The 27,500-nt window shown below is 36.4% G+C and overlaps 1 protein-coding gene and 1 long non-coding RNA gene across 3 annotated transcripts in view; both read left to right on the plus strand.

Moving 5' to 3' along the window:
• LOC147837882 (uncharacterized) overlaps positions 1-3,859 on the plus strand; it is a 6,032-nt gene extending 2,173 nt beyond the window's left edge. Inside the window, exons 2-3 of the long non-coding RNA XR_015526638.1 lie at positions 1,948-2,681; positions 2,940-3,859. This is a non-coding gene — a long non-coding RNA (uncharacterized LOC147837882). The remainder of the gene's footprint in view (positions 1-1,947; positions 2,682-2,939) is intronic.
• The window catches only part of znf469 (zinc finger protein 469), a 467,804-nt gene that overhangs the window by 399,544 nt on the left and 40,760 nt on the right, over positions 1-27,500 (plus strand). The gene's annotated exons all lie outside the window — the stretch shown is intronic.

Here is a 27,500-nt window from a genome sequence, read left to right on the forward strand (position 1 = left end):
TGTGGATTTCCTCAGGGTTTTGATCTTTTTTTTGATTTTTGAGAGATGTGGATTATCTTATATTTTCTATCCTGACGATATACAAATCTCGGAGACCAGGAGAGAACTGTTTTTTAGGTCACATTTGGTGTGTCTGGATGGAAGGTCAAAAGTTGTATGGCACACAGCATGGTTCAGTTAAACCTGGTCAAACTGAGATCATGATCTTTGGACCCACCACAGAGTGTGTGGACAATGCTGCTAATTTAGGTTCATTGCAAAACCTGCAAAACCAATTAAGTAATCTCATTGTAGATCCAAACCTCCCCATAATTTACTATGTGCCATTAAATTGTACCTTTATTTGACCTCTTTTTCTGACCGTTTATAAAAGCGGAGCAATACAGAAGGTCCAAATTTAGAGTTTTCAAAGAACAATTGGCAAGGAATGTTTACATGATTCTGAAGTGTGCAAAAACTGGACACTTTAGTATCCCATAAGGACATGGAAGAGAATTTATGAATGGAAGTGACACAATTGATGTTGGTACTATACCTTAAAACATATCCGGTAAATAATGGGTTCTGTGGCCGGCTCAGTGATTAGCACACACCAGCTGATTGGTGGAGAGGAGACAGAATGATGAACCCAATTATGATATGGGGATTGTTAGGAGGCCATGATGGAGAGAGGCCAGTGGGCAAATTTGGCCAGGATGCAGGGGTTAAACCTTTTTCAAAGGACGTCCTGGGATTTTTAACAACCACAGACAGTCAGGACCTGGCTTAACGTTCAATAAGCGGTATAGAGTCCCCATAAATATACTGGGACGTTAGGACCCACAAAGACTGCAGGTTGAGTAACCCTTGCTGGTCTTGCTAACACATCTTTCAGCATCAACCTAGCTTTCCCATACGGTCTCCCATCCAGCTACCAACCAGTTGCAGCCCTGCTTGGATTCAGTGGATTACCATGTGAGAGTTGTAAAGAGCTAGTTGCCAACCTGTAGAAGTTATAGAATTATATGTATACAAATTCCTGTTTATTTATTTAATTTTTTGCTCTTTTTCTTCTCATATTATCTCTTTTTATCAATGTAGATTTGAAGTTTGTCAGTGAGGCCTCCATCAACTGCTGATTACACTATATTGCAATGAAAGATGGCCAAAATGGTGTTAAACTTTAAAGGATCGAGACACCCTGAAGTACTTTTTTTTTAAACTTTTAACAGATTTGTGTGTGTTGAGTATCATTTAAGACAACGTTGACACCTGTCGGCTTTAATTGTGGAGAAAACTGAATAATTTTGAGCTTTTGTCAGCTAATTTAATCTTCTGGACCCAGTTTTTCAAAAGTAATCCACTAGGATTTTGCATAACAGATTGGATCAGGGTTTTTCAAAAGAAAAAGAAAAAACAGATTACATAATTGGATTAGATCGCAATCCAATCTTGGTTTTGATCCAGATCAAACCTTAAGTTTGGGTTTTTCAGACCTTTTTTTTGTAGCATTTGGATCACTTTGATCCAAAAAATCTAGATTAAACTGATTCCATCAGAAGGGTGGATTCAGGGTGGATTTCATGCCCAAAATGTAATGAAAACTTTAAAAAAGTATCAAACAATACAATATTTGGATCATGCAGTATCTTTCAAGATATTCTATTTATTCAGAAGGTTTAATTGTATTTGTTTATCCATCAGGCTACAGTGATTCGGTAGAATTTAATATATTCAGGCTTTCAGTATAGGCCTTCAGAAAAGTAGAAAGAGTTTGGCCTCATAAAATAATCCCCCCAAACAGCTGTCAAAATTGAACAAAAACAATAAATTTAATTCTGTCACTATATATATAAATATATATATATATATATATATATATATATATATATATATATATATATATATATATATATATATATATATATATATATATATATATATATATATAACATTTTTTGTTTTTAGAATATTTATTAGTGACACAAGCAATGATTGCAGAATAACCAAAAAAATGCTAAGAATGACAATCACTGATTTTTGAAATCACATTCAACAATTGCAAAAAGAGACTGAAAAGGCAGAAGCACAACTTCATCTGGCAAACAAATTAAGTAGAATTTTATTAAATTTAATTTATTTGTTTAAATTCAACACAAATAAATAGTTTGCAACTGTTTTGCAGACATCATTTTTTTTCAGTGTAAATTGACCATGCACTGACTATTCTACTTGATGCTCTTTACATATCTATAGTTCTACATTGGGATTTCCTGTCTTGTTTGAGCACTGGTTATCCAGATTTAGTGATCCTGAAAAGTTCCTATCCAGATCAGATTGATCCAATCCGATGATGCTTTGAAAAACTGGCTCAAAATGTAAGCTGGATTACTTGAACACGGATCGCAAAAAAAGGATTACTAAATCCGGATCAATTTTATCTGGATTAAACCTTTTGAAAAACAGGGCCCTGGGTTTAAAATTTATTTTTGGGACATGATCAAAATCGGTGGCGTAGAGCGAATCTGCTAGTAGAGTGACACACGTTGGATTCTTATTATTCATAGCGGAGATTTCTTATCCTATGAGAAGACCCTGCTTCTTAATTAGTTATAAGAGCACATCCTTTCTGGAGGCAAGGCAGACCTGTCAAGCTGTGAGACCCAATGACAAGAAGTATTTATCTGTTCATGAAAGATTGTGTATGTTTGTTTCAGCCTGATCTCACGAGAAAATGTAAGTATTTTACGTTTTGCCAGTTTAGTGGCTAATTCGTACGAATTCGTACGAGTTCAGTCGTACGAAATGGTGCGATTTTAAAAAGGAGGCGTGGCACCTGACCCCACCCCTAACCCCAACCGTCATTGGGGGATAAGCAAATCGTACTAAATTGTACGAATTAGATCGTACGAATTTATACGAATTAGCCACTAAATGAAAAAGTTACGAATTGCCGTGAGATTGTGTTGGTTTGTTTCCATGATTCACAAGGTTTGTTTTTTGGGTTTTCCGCACGATGCTGTCCAGGCTGATACAGCTAAGCTGTTGGTGTGCAGCAAGCATTTTTTTTAGGAGAGCTGTATGAGTATTGGAGAATGCCAGACTTTTGTCTTTTATCAGTTGAGTTTGTTACGATTCATACACATCCCTATTTCTGTGCTGCTGTGTTGGCCTATGTTTAAAATTCTTCAGATTACCGGCAGGGTTAATTGTTGAAATAGACAGGGCTGAAGACCTGCTGCACTACTATCCACCGTGTCTGCAATCAGACCCGGGGATTGAGGAGGGGAGAAGTCCTCCTTATTTAGTGTTTATATAAACACAATTATCTTTATGATGAAAGAACAAATTGTATGTATGTGTATATGAAATTGCGAATGTAGCAGAACATGAAATTAATGTTTGATTCTTGGCAATTTAACTTTGTAAACTATAAAATCAAGGGTCTCCTCACAGTTTGTGTATCATTTCATGAGCCAATTGACAACATTTGTTCGCTCCCCTCTTTTTCCCCTGCTCTGCCGGCCACGCCCACTTCTCCGTCTGCTCGCAGCGCTCCACGCCCATCATGAAACATTTTTTTTTAAATTCTGAGGTGAACCTGAAACAAAAGAGAGGGGTTTATGACCCTTTAAGATCACACTCACACTTCATAAAACACATAACCAAAATGTGTATTCAGTCCTCACGGATAATATAAGTTTCATAGTATTACAACGTCTCAAACCCACCAGCATTTCTGCTTCCACTCATCAGCATGTGGAGCTCCGAGTCTGTGTTCATCAAACATGGCGACAGAGACAATTGAAGTAATTGAAGACACATTGAACGCTCAGAGGAAATTCTATCTTAAAAAAAGGTGAGAAGTAGTGGAGCGATTGAGCCTCTGGACAGAACTGGCTGTCCACCAGAGTTCAGGACACAGAGTCCACATTAGAAGAACTGTGATATCAGACGAAAAGAGCTGTAAAACAGCTTCATTTAGATTGATGTTGTAGTTCAATAGTGCAGAAACTGTGCAGTGTCAGTCACACATACATTTTATAAATCCACCTAGAATCAAAGAGATGAAGATGATGGATTTCGTTTAAAATGGATCGGTCATGAGGAAGTGTTTCCTTCTTAAAGATGATTGTCTTCAGAAACTATTTTTGTGCTGGTTGAAAGTCTCTTCACATCTTGAAAGGAGTCATTAAATTCATTGAGTTTTGCAAATATATTTTAATGCATTCAAAATTTTTGTATAAGGAAAATAAGTACTAGATAAGTTCCTCCAATCAAAATGTTCGGTCCAAATATTGTGATATGGCTGTCTTTCCTGCCTGTCAAAATATGTGATGGCCAGTGGTGTATATATATATATATATATATATATATATATATATATATATATATATATATACACACACACACACACACACACACACACACACACACACATATATGCACATATATATATATATATATATATATATATATATATATATATATATATATATATATATATATATATATATATATATATATATATATATATATATATATATATATATATATATATATATCAGTTTTTTGTTTTTGTTTTTTTAAAACATTTTATAGTCAATATTATTAGCTTTCATCAATATATTTTTGGATTGTCTTTAGGACAGAACTTTAAGCTGAAAACTAGTATCTTGAAAAATATCTAGTAAAATATTATGTACATTATCATGGCAAAGATAGTTTTTATCAGTTATTAAAATTAGTTATTAAAACTTTTATATGTTTAAAAAAAAAAAACTTCTTTGCGTTAAACAGAAATCGGGGAAAAAAACAGAGGGGCTAATATTTCAGCAGGGCTATTAATTCTGACTTCAACTGTACACTGTTTCCATTCTGTAACAATACAATGTGAAAAAAACCATCAGATAGGAATGCATTCTCCCACAACACGCTCAAATAAAGACAAAAACATCCATTGATGAATCTGAATATAAAGAAAGCAGCTCGTGCACTATTTGGCGTGTTCTGCCAATGCGCGAGTGTCCAGCTTGTGGGCAGACGCTCTTATTTAAAGCATGTGGAGCTCCAGGAAAAAGAAAAAAAGTTGTCTTTGATCACTTAACTCCCTTCTCTCTCTCTCTGAGCGAACCCTGCTGAAAAAAGCATTTTCGCCAGATATTACTGGCCGTCATCCAGGCCTGATGAAACAAACCCGGTAATCCTCAGCATCTGAACACACAGTATGTCATACCGATACACAAATGGGCATCACAGAAGGTGAGGGTATGTGCAGGTATTTGAGGAATGACTACATATGTTCACAGGCTGTCGACAAAAAAACTGTCCGCAAGCCAGATTTTCTGTCTGCCGCTGGTTTTAGACAGCAAGAAAAAACAACAATACTGAATGCTAGGTATATTTATATTGTTAAAACCTATTATTTATTGCTGCATTTAGGAGAAGAAAGCAGAGTACACTGGTCTTAAGTGGAAATATTAAAAACTAGTTTTTTACTGGCTTTTTATTTGCGTATTGATTTATTAATATTTGATATTGTGATATTTATATAATATATTTAGATAATTTTTATTGATTATTATTTCAAAAATTAATTTTATTATCCTTTTAAACAATTAAATTTAAAAAAATACTATAACATTTTTACAGGAAGCATTTCTTTTGGTGTAAATGTCAAATAAATTGCCTTGAATAAAATAAATAAATAAATAAATAAATAAATAAATAAATAAATAAATAAAGCATATTCTTTTTTTAATGTCTACCTCACTGTAAAAAAAAAATGCTGCCTTATTTATTTATTTATTATTTTTTTGTTTGTTGTTGAATCAGCTGAACTTTTGTGGTTATCTCAACTTGCATCAATCAAACTGACAAAAATACTTAGTTAAACGTTGTATAACTTATTTTTGTTTTGTAATTAAAACCTGATTGACTTATTAAAATAAGTTAAAGCAACAAAAATTGTTGTTGTCCTGACTTTTTACGGGTAATTTCTCAGTCAGAATAGGTTATTAATTTGAGATTTATACTGTAATTATGTGAATTAAATAACACTAAAACATATATACTTTAGTCATAATAAATAAGGTATTTTCCAATTTAACATGTGTAAGTACACTTTAAAAATGCTGGGTTCCACACAATTGATTTGTGTAGAGACAACATAAAGGAATTAAGTTACCTTATTGGTTTTTACTAATTTAAAGTTGATTGAACATAAAACAATTAAGTTATCCCAAAAAAACCTCAAGAATTGTGTATAGCTGTCAGTTGTTGCTATTACAAAAAAGTATATATAAATAAAAATCATTATATTATTATTATTATATTATATTATATTATATTATATTATATTATATTATATTATATTATTATAAACATTCACCAGACACTTTATTAGGTACACCTCACTAGCGCTTTGGACCCCCTTTTGCCTTCAGAACTACCTTAATCCTTCGTGGCATAGATTAAATAAGGTACTGGCAATTTTCCTCAGAGATTTTGCTCCATATTAACATGATAGCATCACACAGTTACTGCAAATTTGTCTGCTGCACATCCATGATGCCAATCTCCCGTTCGACCACATCCCAAAGGTGCTCTATTGGATTTATATCTGGTTACTGTGGAGGCCATTTGAGTACAGTGAGCCCATCGTCATGTTCAAGAAACCCGTGATTCACGCTTTATGACATGGTAATTATCCTGCCGGAAGTAGCCATCAGAAGATGGGTACACTCTTCATAAAGGGATGGACATGGTCAGCAATACTCAGGTAGGATGTGATGTTGATACGATGCTCAATTGGTACTAATGGCCCCAAAGTGTGCCAAGAAAATATCCCTCGCAACATTACACCATCACCACCAGCCCTAACCATTGATACAAGGCAGGATGGATCCATGCTTTCATGTTGTTGATGCCAATTTCCGAACTTACCATCCAAACGACGCAGCAGAAATCATCAAACTCATCAGACCAGGCAACGTTTTTCCAATCTTCTATTGTCCAATTTTGGTGAGCCTGTGTGAATTGTTGCCTAATTTTCCTGTTCTTAGCTCACAGGAGTGGCACCCGGTGTGATCTTTTGCTGTTGTAGCCCATCAGCCTCACGTTTGGACGTGTTGTGCATTCAGAGATGCTCTTCTGCATACCTCGGTTTTACAGGTGGTTTTGAGTTACTGTTGCCTTTCTAAAAGCTGGAGCCAGTCTGGCCATTCTCCTCTGACCTCTGGCATCAACAAAGCATTTGCGCCTACAGAACTGCCGCTCACTGGATATTTTCTTGTTTTCGGACAATTCAGACCATAGAAATAGGTTTTAAGATATCTTTAGTTATTCTTCTTCTTCTAGTGAATCAAATTCAAACAGTTAATTGTGATTATTCACAGAATAATATTCCATTAAACCTCTGATACAATTTTTATACAATTTCTATATATTAATAACAAATTTCATTGTTTTTAATTTTGTAACCATGTTGTTTACTTTTTCTACAATCGTTTTGGTCCTCAGTCGGGTCACCTCCTAAAAGCTGCCTTACCGCATGTGCTCGTTCGTTTGTTTGCTTATAATTCTGAAAGGCATTTATAGAGGTGATGATTTAGAGCCGCTGCACTTGTATGTGTGTGTGTTTTCACTCATGCTCACGTATGTGTGCTGTTGTTGTCCATCGCAGTGGGAAGAGCTTGGCCGGTCCTCCTTGTTTGGGATAATTGCATGTTTCTGTGGTCTGTGGTCCATTCTCTGTCTCTATGTGGCCTGGGTATCTATGTGGCAGGATCCACATTTAGGAGCACTGTCTCCACTGTCCAAATCTGTCCCACTCCTTCACTGTTTGCACAGATCTGCTCACGCTTCACCAATTTAACACCCGCTGGAAATGCAATTAAACACCTTTATCTTACACCCTTGATGCTTTGAATTAACTTTAAAGAACATCTGGCATGAGGAGGTGTCTTAATCTTATGACAGTTTATCCATTGATAATATTAAACATGTCTGAAGATATGTTTTGGTTTGTATGACTGTATAGCACATATTACTGTACCGTTCTTAAGTTTTGGTTTCGAATTGTATTCGTGGCTATGATCAGTGCACATTTGCAGTATCGTTCTTTTTCATTTGCTGCAATATGAGTTTAACCTCACGTTTTTGCCATTAAATCCTAATCAAGACAAAGCATTTATCATTGGAAAGGTCTAAGACCTATAAATACATATTTTATTGTTGTTATTTGTTATGTAGAAAGAGAAATAGATTGAAAACACACTATTTAATGCCCGTTTCCACTGAGTGGTACGGTACGGGTTGGTACGGATCAACCTTTTCAGGCTTGCATTTCAACTGCCAAAAGGGTACCAATGTTGTACGACAAAGTTTCAGTCGACGTCATTCTCACTCAAGGCAATGCCAAAGTAAAGCTGTCCGGGTTGTTCACATATCATATGAGAAGCACTTCTCACAAAACAGATGCTTTATACAAATAATTACTTGTGATTAAATGTTCACTATTAACTTTTCTAGAACATGATTTGATTATAACTGCAGATTAATTATAGTGTGAAATAGCCTACTGCAATTATATCAAATAAATAAATAAATGCAACATATATGAACACATACAGACCCTTACAGTCTCTGATATGTTACCAATTACAGAGAAACTACACACAGCATACATTTAGTCCTTATTTGGGTTCAAAAAGAACATGCAACATATAGCCCAGTAAGCGCAAACCTCTCATCTGCATCTGTAATCTTCAGCAGCACATGTAGCCTCTTGTTAATAAGTAATTCTGTCATTCCTAGGTGATAATAATAATAATAATAATAATAATAATAATAATAATTAGCTTTTATTAATTAAGCTTTTATTTAGCTTTTATTAATAATAAGCTTTTCCTTTGTTTTTTCGCACGTCACTCTTGCGTTTATCTGTTTCTGCAGGGATCAGATGTTAGAAGCACTTCAATAATCATGAGCACAATATTGTCATCAGCTCAAGATGTTTGTTATTTCAAATATAGATGTACACGCAATCTCTCTCTCTCTCTCTCTCTCTCTCTCTTGAGAAAATGAAACTGCTCGTGCTTTAGACGGCCTTGTAAACAACTGCAGGGCATAGGGTAGATTCTTTCTTGGCTTTGTGGCTGTTCATCAAGACAACGACAAGGTTTTTTTAAGCTCGGTTTGATCATGGCTCAATATTGTATGTATTTATTAACAGGGTGTAATGTCTCCGCTTTGCGTTAAAAAATGTGTACTGGCTATTGACGTATGTCTGTAATCCAACGCTTTTTTGTACCCTTTTGTTGTGCTAGGTACCTTTTCAAAAGGGTACCCCAAAAGTAGTTGCTTTTTGGTGCCTTTTAACAGTGGAAATGGGCATAAAAGTGTATTGTACCACTCAATGGGAGTTGGCCATTATTGCCACTAGAAAACCTGTAGGACCATTTGCAGTTAGATTTTTAAATTAGTGTTGTACTTTGAACAAAGCAATCATGACAAACTATATAACGATTGAAAGCTTAATTTTTTTTTTTTTTGATAGATATTACTGAAAAACAGTTATTCATTTGCAAAAAAAAAAAAGTCTAAAAGCACTACTTTGCTACAGCAATCCATATGTTAAACAGTGAGGGTGACAGTTTAGTGTTTAAAGTCCAAGTGAAATCAAAATTTACAACGTTTATTTTGCTTGGTCATATATTAAAGTAAATAAATAATCTGTGCAGGTTAACCCATTGAAAAAAGCTAGTTTTGGTAATCTTTAATTAAAGTCTGATCATATACAGTGCTCAGCATAAATGAGTACTCCCCATTTTGAAAATAAATATTTCTATCCATTTTCTCAGTGAGTATAGGCAAGGTATTTTTGTGTGTTCAAACAAAACAGATTTATTAAACATATATTTAATATATTTAATTCAATTTAAGCAAAATATTGCAAAAAATGCACAACCTAGAAAATTTCAATAAAATTAAAATTCAATTGTTTTTGCTTCTCTTTATTTTTCCTAATTTTTAAAATTTGTTTCATATTTTTCTATAACATACATTTGGCTGTAGTAGTTTTGCAACCCATGATTTGAAATGCAAAATAACGTCGGAGATGTAGTGTCATGTGCTAGTGCCTTTCTCTTGGTGGTTTTGTGTGTTTTTGTAAGAGATGAAAAATGTATTCGAAAGTAAGTTAGTTAATTGATTAATTGTTTACTGCACTGAAGGAGGTTTAGCGGTGATAAATCAGCCTCTGTGGTATGTGTGTATATGTGATGAATGGATGATCTGATTACTGAAATGCTGATTTATGCTGGAGAGTCTGAAAAAAGTCATAGCGTCAAGGTGTCTTTTTAAAAGATTTGCAAAGAACAAACGCTATGAATTATTCATTATCTTGTGTCATTGTTTAATGATCTGATTCTCTAATCAGGAATTTCAGGCTATATGTTTAATATGTTAGTTTTTCCCTGAACCTTGCTTTTGCATTTTGTTTTAACGTGTAAGGTATTATATTCTACGTAAAATAAATTAAATGCAAATAGAAAAACACAAACAAACTGAGAAAACATCTTTATCGGTTTGACGACACACACTAAAGGCCCTATCATACACTCATCGCAATACAACTTAAAGCAATCTGTTATAACAATCTCTAATCTGGCTTAGTCCCTTTATCAATCTGGGGTCGCCACAGCGGAATGAACCGCCAACTTATCCAGCACGTTTTTACAAAACAGATTCCCTTCCAGCCGCCTCCCATCTCTGGGAAAACTATGGCCACCTTACTTTATCCAATTCATCTATAGCGCATGTCTAGACTGTGAGGGAAACCCACGCCAACACAAGGATAACTCCACACAGAAATGCCAACTGACCCAGCCGGTACTCGAACCAACAACCTTCTTGCTGTGAGGCAACAGTGCTAACCTTTGAGCCACCATGCCGTCCCCAGGGAGCATTTATCGAAACTTATCAAGAATAAAACATTTTTTCACAATTTACTTTTGAGGGTTGAATAATTTTGCACGTGAATGTTTAAAGAGATTCTGGTAGAATTTTTATTTTTTATTTTTTTAATTGGGCTTATTTGAGTAAAACATTCTTCATGGCAGCAGAATGTCTTGCGGATCAAGGGGGATAATAACTTTTGATTGCAGCTCCACTACTTGACAGTCTTGTAGCCTATCCAAGTTTTAAGAACAACAAATAATAGCTGTTGATCATTTGGAATCAGAAGTGGGTTATATGAAAGGCAAAGGCCTCTGGATTACAAAATATAATCATACTTTGCTCTTTAATTATTTAATTAGGACAGCAAGGTCTGACTTAGACAAAAGTATTGTCAATTAACAGAAATAATGTACAGTATAGAATATAAAGTCATGCTGCAGTGGAAAAAGTTGTTTATGACTCCCATGAGCTTGAAGGACTTCATCCACACATCTCTGCAATGATTTAAATAACTTATTAATAAAGTCATCTGGAGTGGCTTTGACTCCCAGAGTTCATCAAGAATCTTTGGATTTTTCTTCAATGCCGCCTCCTTCATCTCACCCCAGACATTCTTAATAATGTTCATGTCTAGTGACTCGACTGGCCAATCCTAGAGCACCTTGACCTTCTTTGCTTTCAGGAACTTTCATATGGAGGCTGAAGTAAGAGAAGAAGCGCTATCCAGCTGAAGAATTTGCCCTCTCCTGTGGTTTGTAATGTAATGGGCAGCACAAATGTCTTGATATTTCAGGCTGTTGATGTTGTCATCCATTCTACAGATCTCACGTGCCCCCATACTGAATGTAACCCCAAACCAAGATTTTTCCTTTACCTTGAGAATCTTGGGTTCATGCAGGTTCCAATAGGTCTTCTGCAGTATTTGTAATGATTGGGATGCAGTTCTACAGTGTCGTTTTGCCACTTTTTCACATGATCAACTAAAACTGAAGTTATTGTTTGTTGCTCTTACAACTGGAATTGACGACAAGACTTTTGTCAGGTAGTTTATATAGTCTACTACAGTACTATGTGGACAACTATGTTGTCGTTAAAGAAATGTAAAGTTTTTAATGTCACAAGCTGACATATTTCCCTTTAGAAACTACTATGTTTATATAAAATGCTGCGCATTAACCCATTATAGCTTCGCATTTAAAATGCCTATTATATTTTTAAAAGGTTATTTCTCTTGGAAGTATCTAAAACATCATGCAGAATCACACAGAAGTGTAAAGAACTCTTTAAAGTTAATAGAATTTCTTGCATTTTAAGCTATGTACTTAACATTTTATATATATAATATTTAAAATGTACAGTTGAAGTTAGAATTATTTAACCCCCTTTTTGATTTTTTCCCCAATTTCTGTTTGACAGAGATTTTTTCCCACACATTTCTAAACACAATGCTTTTAATAACTGATTTATTTGATCTTTTTTTATGATGACAGATATTTTTGAAGACACTTCTATACAGCTTAAAGTGACATTTAAAGGCTTAACTAGGTTAATTAGTTTAACTAGGCAGGTTAGGGTAATTAGGCAAGTTATTGTATAATGATGGTATGTTTTGACCATCGAAAATATATAGCTTAAAGGGCCGAATAATTGACCTTAAAATGTTTCTTAAAAAATTAAAAACTGCTTTTATTCTTGCGGAAATAAAACAAATAAGACTTTCTCCAGAAGAAAAAAATATATCCAGACACACTGTGAAAATTTCCTTGCTATGTTAAACATCATTTGGGAAAAAAAATTTAAAAAAATAAAAAAAAATATTCTAATTATTCTGACTTTAACTGTGTGTGTTATACAGGTTACTAAACTCTTATTACTACTTCATTAAAACTGCACTCAATTGGTGATAATTCTCCTGTAGGCATGTTTGGACCAAATTTGATTTGACTAAATATCAAAAATATTACATATTTGAACAATACATGTACAATTAAAAATATTTTGCTTCATTACTTTTTACTTCCTCTGTACCATTTTTTTTTCACAGGCCATTACTGTCTTTCTGTTACTTAATTGATTTAAAGCATGTGCTAAATGAATTTTCACAAACAAAAAAGTCTGATTCGTCAGCAATAAATATTGTGTTATCATTGTAGGATAATTCAGACACTGCTTAAACACGATTTACACCTCAGTGTGCCTATTTTTCATGTAAAATAAAAATTAGAAAATGAGGTGTCCATAGGTCTTAGCGCAGCAGTTCTCTCCTCACTGGCTCAACCATCAGCAACCAACAGCTCTTGGAACATCACAATCAACTGACTCGCTTCCAATTAATAACTTTAAGGCAGAAGAGAACAAGTCATATGGGAGTGCTTTATCTCCAGGCCAAACGCTCTCTTCTAAATGGAAGCAGATTGGTCGCATGTCTCCTCTCCATTGTTCTCGTCGCACCCGATACTTACTTAGACACAGATGAGGATATTTCCCAAAGAGAATAATAATTCAGTGAGTGGATATGTGTTGCGCCGAACCAAAGTGCCACCTCAGCATTTTTGGCAGTGCCAGCGCACCTAGCTTTCCAATGGCATCTGAAGTTCATTATTGCAAGTTTCATTTTAGACTGCAAACAAACCAAAGTAACCGACGACAGCCTGTTTCCTTTTTGCCGTTGCCAAAAGGTCAGGACAGATGATACCCGTAATCTGCCTGAAACTCAATCCCTACAGCTGCAAAAAAAAAAAAAAGAGAGATGTTTTGAATTGTTTTCTGGCTTAAAATACTGCCAATAATTGCCTGATAAAGGTCTAGAACTGGTTTAAACATGAAATTCAAATACCTCTGGATTGGTAATTTATTTCAGCATCTTGTTCTGTTACGTAAGCATGCTTTAACCTCACCACAGCACTTGTGTGGAACGAATGCATACTATAAATGACATTCGAAGGAAGATTCATGTATGGCATTCCAATCTCAACTCCACCTGGAGCTCCATCTTCAAATTCCTCACTCGATGAAATTTCAGAAAGCGATACGCATCAGGGACAAAGCTATTATTCAACATGTTAGCCACCACGTCAGCTCTTATTGTGCTTGAAGAATACCAGCTCTGTGTGTATTTTTAACATCGCTGTATTTCTTCAAAGAAAAGTGACTTTGAAAGCAAATGCTGGCAGCACTTCCTTTTTGCACTTCAAGCTTAAAAACGTTCTTAAGTTTTTAACTACGAGTGTAGTATTATTAATTGGATTAAAAATAATAAACCAGGCGAATTTCTTCATCTCACTAAGTCTTCCTGTGAATGTAGAGAGGGCTGTAAATAACTATTTAAGTTCATTTATTGCTTGTCTGGACTGGCTTGCACTTGCCGAGAGCAACAATATAAGGGGAGCAGGTGTGATTTGAAACTTTGACCCTTAGGAGAACCTCTATGAAGCTCTTCTCAACCAATCACTGATCTAATCTGCAGCTTGTCAATCAAGACTTTTTTTTTTTTTAGCTCAAACTGTGCCTATATGATTCATAAAATTGTCAGGAGCTATGCGTTAAAGGTAATGGTGTTGTAAATAATGTTCTATTTCTTGCATAGGGATTCAGAAGACCTCAGTGTGTTATCAGGAGTCATGTGTATTCATTTGGATTTGTCTGGAAACCAGAGGTGGGTAAAGTAGGCAAAATCTACACTCAAGTACTTGCAGAATTTTTTACTCAAGTTAAAGTAAAATTAACAATCTTAAAAGTGACTCAAGTGGACGCTTGAAAGCTTTAATTTTATTTATCTCAGTACCAAACATCAGTATCGTGACAAGTCTAATATAGTGAAAGAATCAGTTCATTAACTTGAGTTTGATGAATGGCATCTAAAACGTGTGTTTGGGAAAGAAAATGTTAGCAAACTAGCGACATTTAACTGGTCTGAAATACCTTTTTATTTTCATTATCCATACAGAACAGACATTCGGGTCATTCGGAAAGCAGCGAAACGATAAATGTGTCACTTCTATTCGCTGATAAGATATACAGCCAGGTACACAACAATACGCTATCACGTATGCCGTTCCTTTGTAACTCCAGGCCATACTTCTTGGTTTCTTCCCACCTTATCCTTGCTTTTAAAATGGTGGCATGTCAAATCAGTCTATAGCAGTCTATATTGGTTTCTTCCCCTCTCAGCCTCACTTTCATTTTTAAAATGGAGGCCATGTTAAATCAGTCCATATTTATATACACTAGATATCGCATAGGGACCCTGAGCATGCATCAATAGCGCCGCCACATTGGTACAGTGCTCCCAGGACAAATGGCATTCAACCGCACTAGTCAAGACAGTGTTACTACCTGAAGATGCGGGACTTTAGCGCTGTCCACGGGTGTAGTAACGAGCAAACAAAGAAAACAAAGCACAAAGGCAGAACATTTCATAGGTAAGATTAAGTTTTTTACGTTTTTTTATGTTCTGAACTTTTGTGCTAAACAGGTCACGTTATTGATGATAATAGTCTCTTACTGCATTCATTATATGACAAAGTAGCTCCAACTCGCACTAAATACTCGGCTTATGCTAGTTTTGTTTAATAAAATCAGCAAACAATGCAAAAGAAATATGACAATGAGATGCTGCGCTGCCAAAAACTTGTATTATTGTCGGCTAGTGAACGAGTCGTCCATAGAGGAGATTCATTCACAAATGAATCGCTCCCTCCGTCAACCTGAGAAGTGAAAGCAGGAGAGAGGAGGTGTGTTTCAGGACTCGGATTAGATCAAATTTAACAAGGAGGGTGGATAGTACATTTCTGTACACACAAACACAAGCTTTTGGTCAGGAATGCTAGTGCGATCCCTGATCCATCAAAGTAGAAAAGTGATGTAAAATTATAATTTTCGTAATAAAAAAAATAAAAAGTTGCATACTAACATCCAGGAAAACTCCCGATCATACATGTGTGTATAGGTGTATTTCTCTGGCTCTAGATGGTCACAGTCCTCCACTGCAGCTTGGTCCCGCATTCATTTCAAAGGAGCGCTACCCTGTTCCAAAATGGCGGCTCTATTGACGCATTCCTTCCAATAGACAACAAAAGGGTAGGCGACATCTAATGTATATATCTATGAAATCAGTCTATAGCAGTCTATATTGGTTTCTTCCCCCCTCAGCCTCGCTTTTGCTTTTAAAATAACGATCACGTGAAATTCGTCTATAGTAGTTTATATTGGTTTCTTCCCCCCTCAGCCTCACTTTCACTTTTAAAATGGTGGCCATGTGAAATCAGTCTATAGCAGTCTACTGTATATTGATTTCTTCCCCCCTCAGCCTCGCTTTCACTTTTAAAATAACGGCCACATGAAATCTATCTATAGCAGTCTACCTTGGTTTCTTCCCACCTCAGCCTCGCTTTCGCTTTTAAAATGGCAGCCATGTCAAATCAGTCTGTATCATGAGACAACCTCTCCAATGTGGCGCTTTGCAATATTTCCACACAAGTCATATGAATCATATTTATTATCATTTGACAGTAAGGGAGGAACACTGCCAAATGTAGTGAAGTAAGAGTAATGATTTTTCTCTAATAATTTACCTGAGTAAAAGTACACATCTTTAAATGTACTCAAAGTACACATTACCCAACAATTTTACTCAAGTAAATGTTAGGAAGTAAATGTAATTCGTTGCTACCCACCTCTGCTGGAAACACTACTAGAAAAGTTAGACACATTGAGAAGTTTTTTGAAAGTTCATTAAGTTCATTAAGCTAAAAGTTAATGGTTTTTTTGAAGGTGCAAAATGTATATTATATATTATTATAAGTGAAATAAAGAAAAATAAGAAATAATTTGAATGTGTTAATTAATATTTTCAATAAATCCAATCTCAGTATTAAATAAAGTGTTTATTGCATACAAATTGTCTTTACTTCAGCATTAGCATTTTAAAATTTAGTTATTTTTAAGTTAATATATTTCATAGTCAAGTGAAAAAATTCAAAACTAAAAATATATATATTTTATTTCAAATATTATACCTCACGATACACTCTTTAAAAATGTAACTTTTTCTTTGCACTATTACATTTTCATAGTAGCCAGAACCCCAGATATTTCCATCAGAATTTGCTCTGCGCTGACGGATTCCTTGGCCTTTCTCTGTTCCACTGTAAGTGAAGATAAACGCTGTCTACATTTAATGTGCACTGCAGGAATGTGCAAGGCTTTGATGCACTCTGACGTCCCGAAAAACACCTTTAATACCCACCTGGCTGACAACCCATCCCATCTGCCTGTCTAATGCACAGCAGACTGTATACTGTGTGTGCGCGCGTGCACATGGGCGGCACATGTTTCTTCAGGAAAGAGAGAGAAAAGCAATGTGTGAGAGAGAATAAGTCCAGATATTTAGCTCTATAAAGGCCAATAAACAGTATAAAGGTCCCACCGCGCTCTTCACATCTTGCATAGAGTCAGTGTTCTCTACAGCAGACAATACAGCCCAGTGTCTGCTTTTAATTAGGATCTGTGGTGATGTCGAGTACTGGGGGCACAAGGCTGATTGTGAGAGCTGAACTGTGCAAGAACCCACCGTACGAAGCCACAGTCCGTAAGTCAAAGGCCTTAATAAACAATAACTAGCATCTTTGCTTTGATTTCCAACCACAGCAATCGCATCATGAATTGGTTATAACTCACGGCGCCGCTACCGAAATAACCAACTGCTTCCAGAAGTAGGGAAGAGTCTCAGGAGGAGAGTGTCACTTTTGTTTTGGATTTTTGCTCAGTATGCTGAGGGGAATACAGGCTCTTTGGATTCTGCACCCTTATATACATTTCTGAAGAGCATCAAATTTGTCCAAGGAGTTACGTTTTTTCAGTTTTTGTTTTCGTGAATCCATCAGAGGCCGCTGTGTATACTTTTTGAGGTCTCAAATTTCTCTCGCAAATGCCATTTGCAGCTGCTCTTATTGCCAGAGAATCCACCAGAGGCCGCTGTCGACTGACTGATTGACTGACCGACTGATATTCCACACACCTCCTTTCCTAAACCCAACAGATAGTGTTTTCAAAAACACCAATTTAGCACCCACCCGCTTCTCTTAACCCAACCGACAATGTTTTGAAAAGCAATCCAGAAAAAGAAAAGCCCCCTGATTTGTACTAAGATTTAAGAGTTGACCACATTCTCACCCTGTTACTATTTACTTTTTTTTTTTTTGTCTTACCTGCTTTCTGGAACTGTTCATTGTCATTCTCGAACCCCGTCGTCACAATCGACTCTGCTCTGCATCTCAGATACTCTTATGTACGTGTTGAGCTGCAGGACAAATTGTTAACAGCAAAAAAGCCGTCCATACAGAGGTAGTCGGTCAGCTGGTAATCACGAAAAGGAACGGCATCATATACCGACCGACTGTAGCATTTGTTTTAATGATCATACATATATTCCTCTGGCTACATAATTCACAGTCTCCAGAAATGTATATAGGGCTTGTATAAAGCTTTTCAGAATGAGCCTATGTTGGCTGAGGGTGTTTTCACACTTTCGATTATAATGAACTCTGCTGCAATTGCTCTGTTCATTTAAGAAGCGTGACCGCCACCATCCAAACGTTGGTGTACACCAAGTCTCAAGACGGCACACCAAGCACCACCTATAGACTAAATGTGGCTAAAAGTCTGATGCATTTGGCACACTTTTCTGGAAACACTTCAGCAGATCCTCAGTCATCTTCTAATTGGTTTAAATATACAGAATTTCCACGACTCCAATGTGCAGAAATCTCAAACAGTCCACCCGGAAACAAGTCTGATCCGTTAAAACACCTGTGATGTTTATATTGATGACAGTGGTCCCTAATAGATGTGAATTACATCCAGGTAATGGCGGATTTAGGCATAAGCAATGTGGGCGATCGCCCAGGGTGGCATCTTGCTAGGGGCGGCATGGAAACACCCCAACTACCCTGCAACATCTACCCCACAGGCTTCACTTTTGTTTGCATCATACAACACCGTAGTGTATGAGTGTGAATGAGAATGTATGGGTGTTTCACAGTGATGGGTTGCAGCTGAAAGGCCATCCGCTGCATAAAAAATGTGCTGGATATATTGGCGGTTCATTCTGCTTTGGCGACGTTCATGTTCAACTTTCATGAATGTAGCCTGTTAAACGAGAGGTATCAACATTTTCTACACACACGGTTAGTGCTCAAGGATTGAGTGTGGATCTGAAGACCATATTTCCACATCCTGTCATATCACGTCCATTCCCATAAGTGACAGGCATGACTGATGAGCAACACAATCCGTGGAGGGTTTCACACAATAAATAATGCTGCATTTATGGCAAGAGTCCCCAGGGAACAGTGGAGTTCTGCACAATCACAGCTGAAAGCCAGGTTTCATCTGTCACACATCCCCTAATGCTTTTCAATGGAACATCTCTTTCTATATGTTGATTGAGGTTGTTGGGTTGATTGAGTTTGTTGGACAACTTCTACCTGGGCACCTCTGTTTGCAGGAAGAAAGTACAATATAGGAGTCGCAATGACATTTACCTCATGCTTTCATAACTGGTTCGATACAATGGTCATTGGGTGATGTGTTCGTTTTACATCTTTGGATCTTTCATAAAAGACTTATGACAATACCAAGTTGCAGTTAGCAGGTCTTTTTGTTGAAGTGTCCAGTAAGTGTCACTGAAAGACATGTTTGTTACATTTCCCCTTCGAAAGGGGATCTTTAATGCTATGTGAAAAAACTTCCACTATGGGGATTTCATTCAGATAGCCAATCATCTGAAAGAGTATGTCAATGGACCAATGAAATTCCAATGAGTTGGCAGCGTCAGCTTGGGCAGCTGATGCTCGTTGCAATCAATTTGGCAATATAAGCACAGCGAGAGCAAGGCTGAGGCGTCCTTTTTTAGCTGTAGAGACTTTCACCTCCACATCTTTATAAATTTAGTTTGGAAATGGTGGTGTTCCTTTTCAGTACAGACAGACAGAAATTTTAACTTTTGAAAACATATTGTATGTGCAAATAATCACATTCACATATGAGAATGTCAAGACGTTAACCAAATGCAACTGTGTAGTATATCACGTATAGTGAGTGGCTACAATGACATTTGGAAAGTTTTAACTAATTAGAACTACACCAATACTTTACTGCTATGCTGCTCCAACTGAAATCTGAAATGTCGGTATTAAATCAAAATGCACTCTTCCTGTTTTATATGTACAGTATATATCAGTGCTTGTTATACACGTTGTATCTTTGTGCACTTCATTTTTTTTTTAATATAAATACATTTTGTCCTCGTTATCTTTAATCAAAATACATAACCTTTCCTCTCCCCTCAAAATGACTTTTCTTCACTTCCGATCATATGGAATGAATTTAGGGCAGACTATCAGTCATTCTGTGTGGAGTTTGCATGTTCTCCCTGCATTCGTGTGGGTTTCCTCAGAGTGCTCCGGTTTCCCCCACAGTCCAATGACGTGGTATAGGTGAATAGGCTAAGTTGTCTGTAGTGTATGAGTGTGTATGGATGTTTCCCAGGGATGGGTTGCAGCTGGAAGGGCATCCGCTGTGTAAAACGTGCTGGATAAGTTGGCAATTCATTTCGCTGTGGCAACTCCGGATTAATAAAGGGACTAAGCCAAAAAGAAAATGAATGAATGAATGAAATAAAGCACTGCCCTACATCATTTTCTCGTTTTAGAAAACATTTCAAGCCTAAAATTAGTCATACCCCTGTAGGTTTGGGCGGTAATATGGTATACAGCGGGATCTAAAAATAGCAACAGTATCAGTTTCAATACCAATATATATATGGTCACAAAAAAGCATGCATTTTTATAGATGTATAAGTATAATTTATTTAATGCCAAAAAATGTGCATGTGTAGTCATCTCAGGATAGCGTGAAGGAGAAAGAAAGAGGTGAAATAATAAGAGTTGGCACTAATAACAGCCTACTGTTTGGAGTCAGTTACTCTAGAAGGTGAGGACCCACTTCTCTAGTGGAAAAATGCTGCCCAGATGTCAGAAGCAGCACGAAAGTACCTGCACGTCTGTGCCACAAGCACAACATCGGAGTGGGTTTTCAGCACAAACATGCTAGTTTTTCTAGTGAAAAATATTGACTAGATTGATGCCACTTACCTGAATCAATTAAACAACTACGAATGGCATTTTTTATTTATTTTATTATTTGCTTTACGTTTAAAAAATATTGGAAAGAAGATTGGAAAGAAGAAGTTTTTGTTTAGGACTATTGCTTTGCAACACTTTTGTTTACATTAATTCAACTCTGGTTGACTGTTATGGATCTATTTGCACTTTTTTTTGTTATTAAAAGTTGTTCAGGCGGTGTTATTTAATTTAATTGATTTGTGTGTGCATGTCTGCTTGTGTTATTTTGTTATTGTTTCAGTATTAGTGTTTGGTATTCTGAACGGTTCAGGCACAAACCAACAGTTTGGTGACGCTGTCTGAGCCTTACGCCATAAATTTTTTGATTATTCAGTGTAATAGTAGGTAAAATAGAGAGGAGGCTTAATTGGACACTACCCAAGCCTACAGCCCTGGAATATAGAAATTTTCAGGTGTGACTCTGTCACAAAAAATTATGACTATTTACACACCTTAATGTAACGGAGGCCAGCTAGTAAGTGCTGTGCAGGTAAACCTCACTCCTTTGACCTCTGAAGGTGCTCTAGTGACAGACACTAGAGGCCATGGTCTTTAGCCTCCTTGTTAGAGCAACCGACTCCCATGCGGAAGGTTGCCAGTTCGATACCAGCTCGGAAGGGGTTGGGTGGTGTAGGAGTGGCGGGGATACATTAAGAATGACTAATTGTAGTTTTTATTATTATTATTATTATTTTTCTAAAGACTATGTTAAAAGAGGGAGATGCAAATCCCATAACGTATTAAGGATTTATCTGTTAGTAGTTTACTGTATATCATGAACATTTTGAATCATTGTGGAAAGTTCTCCCCAAAAACCTCATGCTCTCTTGTGTTCGGTTATGGCTGAGAACTCTACTATTTATTGTGTAATCTGTTTGAAAAATATTCTTGATTCGTTTTATTAACATTGTTTGGCTGAGTGATCATGGAGCCCATCTCACAGCCAAAACCATTGCAACTTCTGCTTTAGTTTATGTCATGGCTTCGTTTCTTGAACGATCGCTGTTGCTTTGATTCCAGCGATTGAAATTGTCAAGATAGTGGAAGCAAATGAGAAAGTAGACAGTGGGGGAGCCGACCGATAACAGCTGGCTTCGTCATGGTTGTTAAAACTGGGGTTATATGGATTTGAACATGAAATCTGTCATGGGCTGCCAGACAGAATCGCATATGATTGGGTTTTACCAACCTGGCTACGGAATCGTAAAACATTTGCTAATTCGATTTTCAGAATTACGCAGTGCGCCTGCCATTTTAATAGCGTCTCATCCATTTATGTTTTAGCACTCCACAAAAATCAAAACTCTGGAAAGAGTGAAAGAAGCAAAAACATGTTTGGATTACAATGTAGAATTTAGCTTGAAGAATAAGTTACAGATCAAAATTGATATTAAAAACAGACCAGTTACATCTGAGATTTTCTTTTCTCAGTTAGTGTTTCACCATAAAACATATTAACCTATATGACAATAATGTGTCAACACTTTTTCTTCATTACCTACACCCTCAGATCACTCATAAAGTTTCTATAAACACTTATTTTACAGCTTTTTGCATGGCTAAACAAATGTATGTGGTGACAAAATAAAAATGTACATTTTTAAACTGGATTGAGTGACTAAGAAACTGCATACACTTTAATTATTGCAACATTGACCTTCTTATCATTGGTAACCATCCAGTGAGAGAGAGAGAGCACGTGACCAAGAGAAAACAGCTCTTCTGGCAGCAAGTGCTTCGGCACATATGGAGCTTATTGTGCACTAGTCACCGCTGCCATGAGCACACCACTGCATCTCTCACTTGCTTAACCTGGATCACACATGCATGTTCCAGGAAGCTGAATGTACCTCTGGATGATGACCGGCTGGCCGTGCTCCTCTGGACCTGCTCCTCATTGCATGAGCCTGTGCAGTTTTAGTTTAGCTGACACTTTTGTCCAGAGCGACTCACAACACACGTATTGTTCTCATGAAGAAACTTAAAATAAGATATGAAATAAGTGTGTTGAGAAATCCATGTTCATACTGTATATTTAAAATTCGTATATTTAGAAGTCGAAGGCAACCTTTTTGATAATTGTCTACTCATTTAAAATTGTAATCCTTCTTTTAATCCCCTTATCAAAATGTTCATCGTCTTTGCTGTCTTCAGTAGTATGCTATTGTTCATGTTCTGTGTCTTCCATTTAGTTTTTTTTTATTGCAGTGCCTGAAAATAGTCCTCAGCTAGAAAACATATCATTACAGTGCTGAGTTATGTCATTGTGCCTGCTGCAGCCATGATACAGCAGCAAAGATCCTTGAATATTACGTCAAAATAAGAGTATAGTTCCTACACTGCAAAAAATGCTCATTTTGCTTCGATTTTTTTTGTCTTGTTTCTAGTCCAAATATCTAGAAGTTCTTAAATCAAGAAGCATTTTCTAGACAAGCAAAACATATTGTTTTGTTAAGAAATAATATGCCAAAATGAAGTGAATTTTTCCTTCAAGCAAAATAATCTTACCACAAATCAAAAAACAAGATTATTTTGCTTACCCCATTGGCAGATTATTTTGCTAGATTTAAGGAAAAACTCACTTAATTTTGGCTTATCATTTCTTAAAACAAGACAGTTGCTGCGTCCCAAATCGCATACTTATGCACTATTCTACGCCATTTTGTAGTATGAATAGTGTAAGTAGTGTGTTCACACTGAAAACTCTAAAAATAATAAGTGCACTTTAATTACCCGGATGATGCACTCATTTAGCTGCTAAAATGAAGTGTGTAATGATGGACACTTCACGCACTCAACGAACGCAGGTTTGCTTACGTAGCGGAAGGGGCGGAGCTATCGAGCGCACATGTTGAATAACTTTATTTATTTTGGATGGTGAAAGCAAAATTCTCCTACGAGAGTGATTATAGCGCCTCCCGATGGTGAATACGGCAGTACTTACGGCAGATATTATTTGATAATTCAGTTGTTTATTTCACTGATTTGGCAACCGTCAAACGTCATCAGGAAAACGGTTTGAATTTCCGCTTAGAAAAAAAAACATTAGTGTGCCATTTGGGATGACCCTACATACATATACTATCCTGTTGAGTGTAAGTGCATGAGTACATAGTGCATGAGTGCATAGTGTATAGTGTGCCATTTGGGACACAGCTAGTATGTTTTGCTTGTTGAGAAAATGCTTCTTGATGTAAGAATTTGTAGATATTTGGACTAGAAACAAGACAAAAAATTTAAGTAAGAAAAGCGTTTTCTGCAGTGTATCCATCTCGGTCTAGAAAATTTTTAAATCAACTTTTAATTTTCCATCAGTCTTAGCACACACTATAACTACAGAAGAGTCACGCTTTAAATAGGAAAATTATCAAAACTGTTTTTTTTAGCAAAATGCTAATGATCTAATTTGGTTCAATGACTTATGCTAAGCTAAGCTAAAAGAGCTCAAAAATCTGCCAAATGGATTCAAAAACGCTAAAACTGAACTGTTTAACTGTTTAACCCTGTTTTCAAAGATATGTGAGTGAGTGTTGCTTTAAAGACCATTTTTAAATATTTCGATATTTTAAAACCTCAGATTCCAGATTTTAAAATATTCCCCTGTTTCAATAAACTCTACATAATTTTATACTTCAGCTTTCAGATTATGTAATATATATCAATGTCAGAACATTGACCCCTATGTTTTTTGTCGTCCTGGGTCGCATATACAGTTATCAACAACTACCACCTACAAATGTTAAAAATTCCTTACATCCCCCTGATAAACAATAACCTGATACCAAAAGTGTCCACAACCGAAGAAACACCAGTTTATTTGATGATAAATGTTTACACTTACTCTCTCTAGCGTCCCAAAGTGCCTGTTGCTACTTTTGTTAATTTTTGTGCTGTTGTTTTTGATTCGCACATGTACATGCCGCTTGGATGGCTGGACTAATCACATTTGGTGGAACTAATCATTAGCCAAACTTGGATTTGGCATTATGCTAGAGGATCATCTTATCTGCTCAGCATCTATCCAGCACAGTTGCTTAGTAAGACTTCTTTCTCCAATATCCGATTGCAACAGCCTCCTTGACAGATTGTTTTTAGATATAGATGCTCTCCATGGACAGTCTTCTTCTCGCTCCCCCTCTTCATTGTTAATTTCTTAGTCCTAACCTCTGGTCACTCCAGGAGAAATGATTTACTGTCAGTAGACTTATCCCTGTTCATATTGTCTCTAAAAAAAAAAAAAAAAAAAAGTCGAATGCTTTTTCCTCAGGAATTTACCATTCAATTATTATAAATACCAGAGGTCTTTCACAATAGATCCCTCCCCTAATCTGGCTAGTTTTTATCTAGATATAAGATTAGTGTTGACAATATAAATTGCGTTTTTAGAAAACTTAAGCATTTCTTAAGAAACCTGGCTTAGACACATTCAAATTTTTGTAATCACTGACCAATACCTGATATCTTCCACCTGCTTAGAGTTTTGCTTTATATTGTATATACTCTTCCTCCATTCCAGCAAACGCTATTTTCAATCCAATCCACAGGATTCAATTTGGTTATCAGTGATCTCCTGCCTGTGTATCTTGGCACACCTAAATTTAAGCGACTTACAATTGAGGAGGCATTCAGCAATTCAACAGAAAGAGGTACTGTACACAAGAAGTGCTAATTATATAAAGAAACAGTAACGTAGTAGTGTAATACTGCCCTATTGCACTACTGGCACTGGTTCTGTACCTCTCACTACAGTTTTTGTCTGAGCTAATCAAAAAAAAAAAAAAAAAAGAAAGAAACTAAAATATTGTTGTGTTCATGTCAATTGAACAGCAGTACATGGTTGACAATTTGTCTTTAGCATCGTTACATAAATATAAGGTAAAATGTAATGAGCTGTAAAGAGATCCCTTTTTTGGTGTAATGAATGGGGAGTCGGGGTAGAACAGAGTTGAGAATTTAACATGCAGTTTTATTAAGAATAGTCAAGCAGACAATAGTCAAATGGGTACAAACCAAGCGGCAACCTCCCACTCTCCCTCGGGAAGCAATACGGAAGTAACTAAAACTGCAATTCATTGACTCGCCTTGGGGGGCTGGCTCCAGGAAGCCCAGGTCATTTCTGACTGCAATGGGAAATTGGCCATTTTTACAGCTGATAAAAAACATGCTTACAGGCTGGTAAAAAAGATGGTTTTGGTGCATATAGTCATGATTAACCTTCATGACAACTGTGAGGGGGTGAATTTTTTTTATAACTCATCTGTTTCTTTTTTTTAAAGATATATTAATTCTGCATAATTAAGGGCGTGGCCACTTGAGAGACAGTTAGGTCTCGCTGCTCACTGTCTCATCACCTCGGCTGATTACAGCTAATTAGCCACTGAACTCGACATTTTTGTGTTGGTTAATGTTTCTTTACACAGTCAGTTGCCTATTAGGATTATTTCCTGCAATTATCAGATGATATGGCATGCTGTGTGCATTTAATTGTACTTACAAACCATTCACATGGCCTCCGTTTCCCTGGTGAGTGAAATTATATACGTATATTCCATCTTCATAAATGTATTTGTATTATTTGAGATCATTTATCATTTATAATGTTCTTTAGAGCTGAAATGCACTCCAGAATCTGATAGATAGATTAGCTGTAGGCTCTAGAACAGTCATCTGAAGGATTGTCATACAGTGTTATGCCTGGAGTTCATCAATAGCCTTGCATTTACTAACACAGACTATATATTTGAAGTGTTTCGCGTTTACCTACTGCTGAAAAACATTATAAGAACAATGTTTAGTGGCTCAATGTGTTACAGCAGGGTTTTTAAAAGTCTAAACACTTTATGGATATAGTGTACAACCAAGCACATATGGTCAGAACACAAACGAGTCGCAGGTAATAAAGTAATAAGCGTTTCTCCCAAAGTAAAGTCTGTCTGTCAGGTCCAAGCAAAATTCCAGCAGGTGTCTTTAGCTTCTCTTAATCTCCGCCTCTTTACCCTTGTTTGGTATCCCGCTGTGGGTGCGATGACGCGCAAACAAAATGGCGACGGTTGGCCGTGCCTACTTGTGGCTTCTTTTGCGCTCTTCACAAACCTATGGGTGACGTCACGGATACTACGTCCATATATTTTACAGTTTATGGTACAAACAGTATCATGAGGGAAGTCCAGAAGCTTTTTATAGGTGCACTTTCAGATTTAAGCCTTAGCTGGATATTTCACTTCACTTAGAGCTGTGTTACACACTGCATGTAAGATCATTTTCAAAAATCAAGGGCTATTTAAATGATAAAAACTTCAAAAAAAAAGAAAGCAAAGATGATATAGAGAGAACAATTTCTCCCCAGGACAAGCTAATGAGAATCTGTCATCAGTT

Source organism: Danio rerio, chromosome 25, assembly GCF_052040795.2.
Source record: "Danio rerio strain M-AB ecotype USA chromosome 25, GRCz13ab, whole genome shotgun sequence".
NCBI lineage: Eukaryota > Metazoa > Chordata > Actinopteri > Cypriniformes > Danionidae > Danio > Danio rerio.